Source organism: Mustela nivalis (assembly GCF_964662115.1).
Source record: "Mustela nivalis genome assembly, contig: HAP1_SCAFFOLD_447, whole genome shotgun sequence".
Lineage (NCBI taxonomy): Eukaryota > Metazoa > Chordata > Mammalia > Carnivora > Mustelidae > Mustela > Mustela nivalis.
Window position 1 is genome coordinate 192,493 of NW_028136208.1, and position 10,046 is coordinate 202,538.

Sequence of the window (10,046 nt, forward strand, 5' to 3'; positions counted from 1 at the left end):
TTTTCTGGGAAACAATACTTTACAAGAGATGTTTGAAAAAGTACTGGGGAAACAACTTTAATCAGAGATACAAAAATTTAATTGACTTCTGTAAAGCTACAGGGATCCAAATGATGGGAATCCCAGCCCGTTTAGGTTGTGGACCACAGAGTATTCTTCTCTGTAATATTTTATTTTCTTCCATGTCTACTAACTCCAGTCCAAGTTCACTGATCTCTTTTTAGATAGTGCAAAACATGGCAAAGAATACCAAACAAGTGCCCAATATTCTACATTTATTACATCATTTCTAACATATAGAAGTGTGTTACCAAGGCTGGTTCTGTGAACAAACCTAGTTATGCTAAAGTGTGTTTTGTTCTCCAAAAATTAAATTCATGATTATCACACAATTATAAAATACTTGTGTCAAGAATTTTTATTCAAAAATTAATAAGAGAAGCAGATATTAAAACTAGTTCACATGGTTATTTGGGATATAAGCAGAGTTGTGCAGCAGAAGTGCTCTGGGCCCATAATTTGGGTTATAGAATTTATGTTTTCTAATGAAAAATCACTAACTTGCATTATTGTTAACAAGAATCCTGTGCATTACCATCAGTTTTCTCCATTATAACCTCTTGCTCTACAGTTTGTAAATAACTTTGTCAATAGCAAGCTAATAAACGGGGTGACTCCAATGGATTGAGATAATCTCCAGAGTTTCTGCTACATAATGAACAGGACTCCATTGAAAGGACACCTAAGAGTTTATTTTGCCCAAAAATTTGATCACTTTTTTCACTGTCCTTACCTATTTTCCAAACCTAGTTCTTTTCAGTCTACAGACAACCCTGTATCTGACTGACTTGTTAATTCTGGGAATGTCTTGCAGATTAATTTGCTTGCCCGAGGTGGTTCCTCTAATTGATGTCTAAGAACCCTAATTAGTTAAGAAAACTTTTTTTTTTTAACATTTTCATGGCTATTTATTATTATTATTATTATTATTATTATTATTATTGCTAATATCTCTATTATAAATAATTCACAAGGGCATCTTTCTGACAAAAGACAAAGAGCTGGCTACTAGTAGAAAAAGTACATTTGACTCTGTCAGTGAAAGTGGTAAAGGGATTTGAGAAAATAAGGCAAAGCAGTGGAATTATGTGTTAAAACTTTAAATATTATAGACACATTTACTTAATTTCTAATACTGCTTATAATTAAAAAAGATGTTTTCCATGAACCACGCATTACAGCAAATATATTGTTTATACAGATTAAATTTTCATCAAAAGGGACGCCTGGGTGGCTCAGTTGGTTAAGCAGCTGCCTTTGGCTCAGGTCATGATCCCAGCATCCTGGGATCGAGTCCCGCATCTGGCTCCTTGCTCGGCCGGAGCCTGCTTCTCCCTCTACCTCTGCCTGCCATTCTGTCTGCCTGTGCTTGCTCTCTCGCCCACTCTCTCTGATAAAGAAATAAAATCTTAAAATAAATAAATAAATTTTCATCAAAAAATTATAAGTGTATTTTTTTGTAGGATCATGATAAGCATTTTGCAGATGAGAAAAGTGAAATTTAGAAAAGTATGTCTCTTCAAATCCCTCATACAATATCTGGCCTAGATAGAAGGATATACTATCACAATTGAGGAAGATAATTGAGATTACTTAAAATGATAAACTTTACTGTATAGGGTTTTTTACAAGTTTGCCACAGATTCACATTTTTTAAAATATATATCTATTTGTGTAAAGAGAATGCACTGAGAAGTAAAAAGATAGTGATATATCAGTGCTACCAACTAATGGCTATAATATCATCACCTTATTTATGAACAATGAAACAGTGTGTAATATTTAAATAAATTTAAATAAATTCCTATTTATTTTATATATTTATAAATTTAAATGAATTCCTATTTATTTATTATTAAAGAAATTCCTCTAACAAACAGTATGTTTTGAAGGTTGCTAGCAGGAAAGTGTTGTACGACATGGAAGTAATCAGAAAATGTGATCTAAAATTCTGCTTTCAAGGGCGCCTGGGTGGCTCAGTGGGTTAAAATTCTGCTTTCAAGAAGCTATAACAGTAAGTACTGAGCATTAGCTATTATATGCTATGGATGAATAACTGAAATCTACATTTGAAACTATTGGTACACTATATGTTACCTAATTGAATTTTAAAAAGTTAATAAAAAAAACCACTATTTTATAAAACAATATTCCCAACAGGCTCTTTTGCTTTAAAATACTCACTTTGTTTCCTCTCCGAGAGAACACCAAATGGCGGATGACGCCGGTGCTGCGGGAGGGCCCGGAGGGCCCGGGGGCCCTGGAATGGGAGGCCGCGGCGGTTTCCGCGGTGGCTTCGGCAGCGGCATCCGGGGCCGGGGCGGGCCGGGGCCGTGGTCGGGGCCGGGGCCGAGGCCGCGGAGCTCGCGGGGGCAAGGCCGCGGACAAGGAGTGGATCCCCGTCACCAAGCTGGGCCGCCTGGTCAAAGACATGAAGATCAAGTCCCTGGAGGAGATCTATCTCTTCTCCCTGCCCATCAAGGAGTCTGAGATCATCGACTTCTTCCTGGGAGCCTCCCTCAAGGACGAGGTTTTGAAGATCATGCCTGTGCAGAAGCAGACGCGCGCGGGCCAGCGGACCAGGTTCAAGGCATTTGTCGCCATCGGAGATTACAATGGACACGTCGGTTTGGATGTCAAGTGTTCCAAGGAGGTAGCCACTGCCATCCGCGGAGCCATCATTCTGGCGAAGCTTTCCATTGTCCCTGTGCGGCGAGGCTACTGGGGGAACAAGATCGGCAAGCCCCACACTGTCCCGTGCAAGGTGACTGGCCGCTGTGGCTCTGTGCTGGTGCGTCTCATCCCCGCCCCCAGAGGCACTGGCATTGTCTCGGCCCCTGTGCCCAAGAAACTGCTGATGATGGCTGGTATTGACGACTGCTACACCTCGGCCAGGGGCTGCACTGCCACCCTAGGGAACTTTGCCAAGGCTACTTTCGATGCCATCTCCAAGACCTACAGCTATCTCACCCCTGATCTCTGGAAGGAGACTGTGTTCACCAAGTCTCCCTATCAGGAGTTCACGGACCATCTTGTGAAGACCCACACCAGAGTCTCTGTTCAGAGGACCCAGGCTCCAGCTGTGGCTACTACATAGTTTTATACAAGAAAAATAAACTGAACTAAAGCTTGAAAAAAAAATACTCACTTTGTAATGAGAGTCATTACTTTTGTCTAGCCAAATCTTATAGCACTGTTTATCCCTTCCCTGCTTTATCCCTTCCCAGTATCAATAAAGGCTCACTTGGGTTACCTAGAAGCCATGAGAAAGCTTGTAATAGATCTGGCTGGTTTTCACCAGCAATTTGACCACCATGTGCACAGGGAAGTCTATTGATAAAGGCTTTATTGCAATAAGTTGCAAATACATGGATGATTTTGAATTCTCTTTCTTGAGGTCTTGTTTCATGATAATAAATTTAGGGTGGCTTATTGGAATGGATGTTATTAACATATCTTCATAGTTATAAGCACATGGAATTGTAAAATAGATGAATGAATGTGGCATTACTGACAACTGTCCTCATTTTGAAATCAAATTACAGTGTACTAAGATGAGGAAGCAAAGCAGATTTGGGATTATGAGTGAAATAATTTTAAAAAGTATTAGGGGTATGATCGGACTATTGGGTAATTCAGTAGAAAAATGTCTACTGATTGAGATTCTGTGTTCCCTGATTTCAGAGAGAAGTTAAGATAAATAAGTAACACGAGGAGACTAGGAAGCCAAACATAAGTGATAATTTTGTGCCAGGGTGTGTATACATCTGTTTATCTTCTTGCTTTACCACTAAGGTTGCTCCTAGAGGAGAGTTTAAATATGTGTTGGAGCTAATCTCTGTGGATTACACAAGAAACCACATCCTACAGCTCTCCCTGAAACACCCCTTATGATTTCAATGTAATTTGGTTTTTGCATTTTTAGAAATAACAAAATACTTTGCAAACTCATCTACTTTATTACCATCACAAGTGAGTCAGCTGACTCCACATTTTAACACAGTGACAGTCACAGAGGAATGGAGGAATGAGTAGAGTTATCAATATATGTGCTTTTAAGAAGTATGACAGGGTAGCAGCTATTTCCAGGAACCAAAACATGGGTCAGCAGCTGTGCAGGAAAAGTGATGGAATAAATGACTCATTTCAGAGGAGTTCTATAACATATTAGTTCTATAATGTATCTTCAGCCCCCAATTACCCGCTTTGATCTAAAGATAAGGATTTACAGTTAAGGTCCCATTTATGATTTGACTGGTAGGGTCTGAATCATGTTTACTATTGTTTTGACTATTACTTGAAACCTATAGTAGTACTTGGGATATGTGTTGTGTATTCTGTGAACATGTGCTATTTTTAGATTAGATAATTTCTGTCTCGAACCCCTGTTCATTTCTTTGTTTTTGTTTATTTGATAGTGGTTTCAGTAAATGGATATATCTGAAAAATTGCAAAGCCACTATTAAAACAAGTTATTATTATATATAGCATGGAATTGCACATTCCTCCTTTGAATCCGACAGAGCTTCACCATATCCTTAACAATTTGGGAAAAACATGCTATTATTTTTCTTTATAAAATTTCTCCTGTTAGGCTGTGATGGTTGTCATCAGCAGTAACTCCTCTGAAGGCTTTGTCAAAAGAGTTGAAAAAATTGGAAAGGTGTGTGAATGAAGCTGTTTGTTGAATATAAAGAAAAGAGCATTGAAATACAATTCACACTCTTACTTCTCCTTCTATGCTTTCAGATGTTTGTCATTTGAAAATTTTGCTTCTAGAAGAGATGTCCTATATAATTCTTACTTTAAGGAGCAAGTTGCTTTTATAATTTTTTTATTATTCTACCATTCCAGTATTTCCATTTAAATTAAATTCAATACCATTTAAAAAAAATCAAAAGTGCAGCCAGTATTCAATTCCTGGGCTAAATAATTTTAGAAAGCTTTGTGTTATTGAACCTACGGGGTTTTTATGTAGTTTTAACTCTTTCTTTCTGTGATTTTTCCCATTAGTCATGTAAGTGACTGCAATATAACAGACATTGAGGATAAAGAAGGACTGAATAGAACAATCCTTGGCCTCATGAAGTTGAGAATCTAGCAAGGGAGTCAAACAATTCAATCATTCAGAGACAATTTATTGAGTGCCTGGCCTAAGATGAGCACAACAAAACCCCAGCCCAGAGGAATCATTTTAATGGGAGAGATAGATAATAGGTAAGCCAACTTTAAAAAAAAAAACGTACTGATTTTTCTTTAATAGAGATGCATATTTGAACTAAATAAGCACATTTTTAAAAGAGCAGTGATTGAGAAGAGGTTTTTAAACTGAGTGGTCCAAAAGGGCCTCCCTGAAAAAGTCTGCTTTGAACAGATTTCTGAATAATATCAGCTAGGAAGCTGCGTAAAAATCTCAGGGATGGGTGATTTTTCCAGTCGAAAAACTGTAAAGGCTCCAAAGTCACAATAGAGCTATAAGTTTCTCTAATAAAGTAACTTCTGACAAAGAATGAGAAGAAATAACTAACCCAGGTTTGAAAGAAAAGGGACAGACTTTCTATGGAATTCATATTTAATTAAAGCTCTAAAGGACAAAAATACAATAGAGCAAAATTCTGGTCACGCTGATATACCTAACGAAAGTTCATAAACAAGGTGTGGGTAGCAAAGAGTGTGTGGGAATGTTGGTAAGAACAGTGGGGAAGAGTCATCCCTGAACATGTTCTTTTTTTTTTTTTTTTTTTTTAAAGATTTATTTATTTATTTGACAGAGAACACAAGTAGACAGAAGCAGGCAGAGAGAGAGGAAGGGAAGCAGGCCCCCTGCTGAGCAGAGAGCCCGATGCGGGACTCGATCCCAGGACCCTGAGATCATGACCTGAGCCGAAGGCAGTGGCTTAACCCACTGAGCCACCCAGGCGCCCCCCTGAACATGTTCTTAAATGAAGCAATTCTTGGGTTGTTTTAAAGGGTAAATTGGAGTTTGCCTAAGTGATTAGAGAAGGATGCCTCAGCTTATGGAAGTTCAAAGACATAAAGATGTGATAAACTACTGCAGATATTTTCATGTATATTTGTTGTTGCTTCTAGTAATGGTGATCTAAAAACTCCTACTTAAGACAACTAAAAATCCAGACAAAATAGCTTTTAAAGTTAAAAATATCAGAATGATTATAAAAATAAGTGAGGGATTACTGGGCCAAAATACGAAATACAATGAGAGCCTAGAGATATATGCCCTGAAGCCATTTTAGCTATGAGAGCATTTGAAACTGCTAAAACACACTGAGCTGTGTTGTTCATAGACTCTTGATACTAGAGAAACAAAATTCAAAATCCAGCAGCAATCAAATTTGAGGACTTTGGTACAACCCAAATTTAACTTGAGATCCCCAAAGCACAAGGAGAAGCAGAAATAAGACTATAGCCTACCTTGCCTTCTGTGTAAACTGAGAAAGTCAATCACTGAATTTGGAGTATGATTGTCTTGTAGAGTCTCAGATATAAGAGAAAATCCTACCAAGGAGGACCATACCATTATTATAGCTCTTAATTATCCCTACTCAATAAGAGTTTCAAATATAATGTCTTGAACATAGCAAAATGTAACAAAGCACACAAAGAAAAACCATTAACAAGATTTGATAGACAAAATGGGATTAAGTATGATGTTAAAATGATCAATAAAGATTGTAAAATGGCTTGATTACTCTGCTCAAAGAAATGAGAGGGGAAGCAAATTGAACCAAAAACTGACACTAAAAATGATATTGAGAAAGGTTTTATAAATGAACAAATGGATACTCTAGAACTTTAAAAATATGACAGCTAATTTAAGGTACCACAGGGGTGCCTGGGTGGCTCACTTAATTAAACCTCCAATTCTTTTTCCTTTTTTTTTTAACACCTTAATTTTATTTTATCTCTTTCATTTGGCTCAGGTCATGATGTCAGGGTTGTGAAATAGAGCCCAGAGTTGGGCTCTGTGCTGAGCCTGGAGCCTGCTTAAGATTCTTTTCCCTTCTTTTTCTATCCCTCCCTGCACTCTCACTTGCTCGCTCTCTCTTGCTTGCAAATAAATAGATAGATAGATAGATAATAGACAAAGAAAAATAAAAGCAGATTATAAAAATAAATATAAAGATTTTGAAATGAAAACAAGTTCAAAATAAAATAGAGAAGACCTACACAGCTAAAAGTTCATTCAGAAAATCTACTATTAAAGAAGTCAGTATGACACAATGTTAAGATATCAAAAGATTTGAGCATGCACTTTTCAGAAAGGGTAATCCAAATGGCCACTCATATATAAAAACTGTTTATCTTTATTATGAATCTGGAATTAAATTAAATTAAATTAATAATAAATTAAAACCTAAAATGACATACTATTACACACTTACCATATTGGGCAACAGTAAAATTGCCTTGCAAGAATGTGAAAGAATGAAAGTGCCCATAATAAAAACATTTGAGGTAAGTTGGACAATATTTAGAAAACTTAAAAATAAAAATAAAAATTTGGTCCATTCCTAGAAATACAACATGGAACTAAATGAATATTTTCACCAGGATATGCAAACAGATGATTATAGCTATTTCATTCATAACAGCAGATCAGTAGTGGTCTATTTGCACAATGTTACATTAAATAAGAGAGAATATTAACAAACTGGGAGGAGGGGCTAGGTTGTTATCATAAACAGATCTTCTATGGTGCTGATTATGTTCTATTTCTCAAAATCTTTAAGTTAAAAAAGTTTTCACATTATATCTAGATAGATAGATGATAGATAGATATCCCAGAAGCTGCAATGCTAGGCTAAGACCAGGCTTTAAAGGGCTTTTCTATACTCTACTAAATACTTGAAACCATTCATTATATCATAGCTCAGTGTTCAAATCTCCATTTGTTTCCTCAGTTTCCTAATATTTACCTTAAGATGACCTGATCCAGACTTTTGATCACCTTTGTCTAAATATTTCTATTTTAACAAAGTCCTTTTTAACACTGAGAGACTAAAACTTAGAAAAATACTCTTTTATCTCACTAGAGTGGAAAATATATAGTTACCCATTAACTAATGATATCCATGTCTACATTAGATCAATGACATTTTTAATTCTTGGGAGCTTTTGGTTAAATGAAATTTTTAAGCTTCCTTTAAATGAAGCTTTAAGCCATCACCACATGAATAAAATTAAAGAACCAAATGAAAACAGGCCAAGTATTTACAGAGTAATAGAATGTGCAATGGTAAGAGTACAATTCTGAAATCATAAAGCCTAAATTAGTGTGATGCATTTTTGCTACCCATGTAATCATAAACCAGTTATCCAAATGTGTTAGCCTCAGTTTTTTCACCCATGAAATGGTGATGATAATACTTATTATGCTGCGTTGTTGTGTGTATGTGATGAAGCATGGAGCATGAGAATCTCATATTCCATGCTAAAATGATAGCTATTTTTATACTTATAATAATTCTAGTAATAGTAATTAAATTGTTCAAAATGGTAATATTCATTTATATTGAGGCATTGTATTGACTATTCATAGACACATTTACCAAAATAAATTTCATTTTACTTTACCCCCTCTGAGGATATATATTCCCTAATTCAATATGAATCTCTTTATGAATAATAATTATCATAATAAATATGCTGATTTGTCTTCTATTTGTTTTTAGGGAGGTATCCTTTACTGTTGAACATGAAACTTAAGCAAGTCTGTCTTATTCAAAATTTGCATGCTGTTTTCTTATGAAACTAGATTATAGAGTTGTATGAAATAAATTCATGCAGTTAAGACATTGATGTTTGGAACACTGGGTGGTCAGTTTAGTATTTCAAAAGAAGATTTTAAATTTAAACCTTAAAACTGAGCTCTTTCAGCCTTATTTATAGACCATCCTTCATGTTTCATAAGTACTCCTCCATTGTAAACTAAGTAATACTTTTTGTCACAGTGTATATAATGAAAATGGATTTTATATTCTATTATTTCAGAGTTAGTTGCAGTTTCTACTGCCTTACTTCATTTTTTGAAAAATAGATTAATTCTACAAAAAGTTTTTTCCAGGTTTATTGAAAAAAATCGACATATTTGTAAATTTAAGAAATGATTTCTTATAACATTGCAAACCTTTAACATTGTGTAAATTTTGTACAATTTGATAAATTGGTATACATCTTTATTGCAATATAATCTACATAAAAATGTTAATACATCTACTATCTCGTATAGTTGCCACTGTTGTTTATGCATTTATCATAAGGAATTTTAAGATCTACTCTCTTAGCAACTTTTATGTATATAGTATAGTAGAGATAAACTTCAGAGGTCTTGTGGGTTTTGTTCCAGACTGCCTCAATAAAGTGATTATCTCAATAAACTAAGTCAAATTATTATATTTTTTGGTTTCCCAGTGCATATAAAAAATTATGTTTCCCAGTGCATATAAAAAATAAAAACTATACTGCACTGTTCAAAAGCATTATGTTTTTAAAGAAAAACAATGTATATACCTTAAGTACACTAGTTCTGAGTTTTCAGTGGGTCATAATTACTGATCACAGATCACCATAACAAATACAATAATAATGAAAAAACTTGATATATTGCAAGAATTACCAACATGTGACAAAGAGACACAAAATGAACAAATGTTGTTAGAAAAATGGTGGCAGCAGACCTCTTTTATACAAGATTGCTATAAACTTTCAACTTGTAAGAATGTGATATATGCAAAGTTTAATAAAGGGAAGCACAATTAAAAAAAAGTATGTATATCTTATTAACTATGATCATCATGCTGTACATTAGATCCCCAGAACTTTTTCATATTATAGTTGCAAGTTTGCACCCTTGGACCACCTTACTCCACCCCAGGTTCACCCCTTGTCAACTCAACTCTAAGTTTCCATTAGTTTTCCTTTTCCTCAGATTCTGTATGTAAGGGATATCATAATACATAAATTAA

At 35.2% G+C, this 10,046-nt stretch overlaps 1 pseudogene across 1 annotated transcript; it reads left to right on the plus strand.

Moving 5' to 3' along the window:
- Positions 1–2,271: 2,271 nt before the first annotated feature.
- On the plus strand, positions 2,272–3,201 carry LOC309857162 (small ribosomal subunit protein uS5 pseudogene; annotated as a pseudogene). Its single transcript has one exon. The product of its transcript is annotated as a small ribosomal subunit protein uS5 pseudogene (transcript).
- The last annotated feature ends 6,845 nt before the right edge of the window (positions 3,202–10,046 follow it).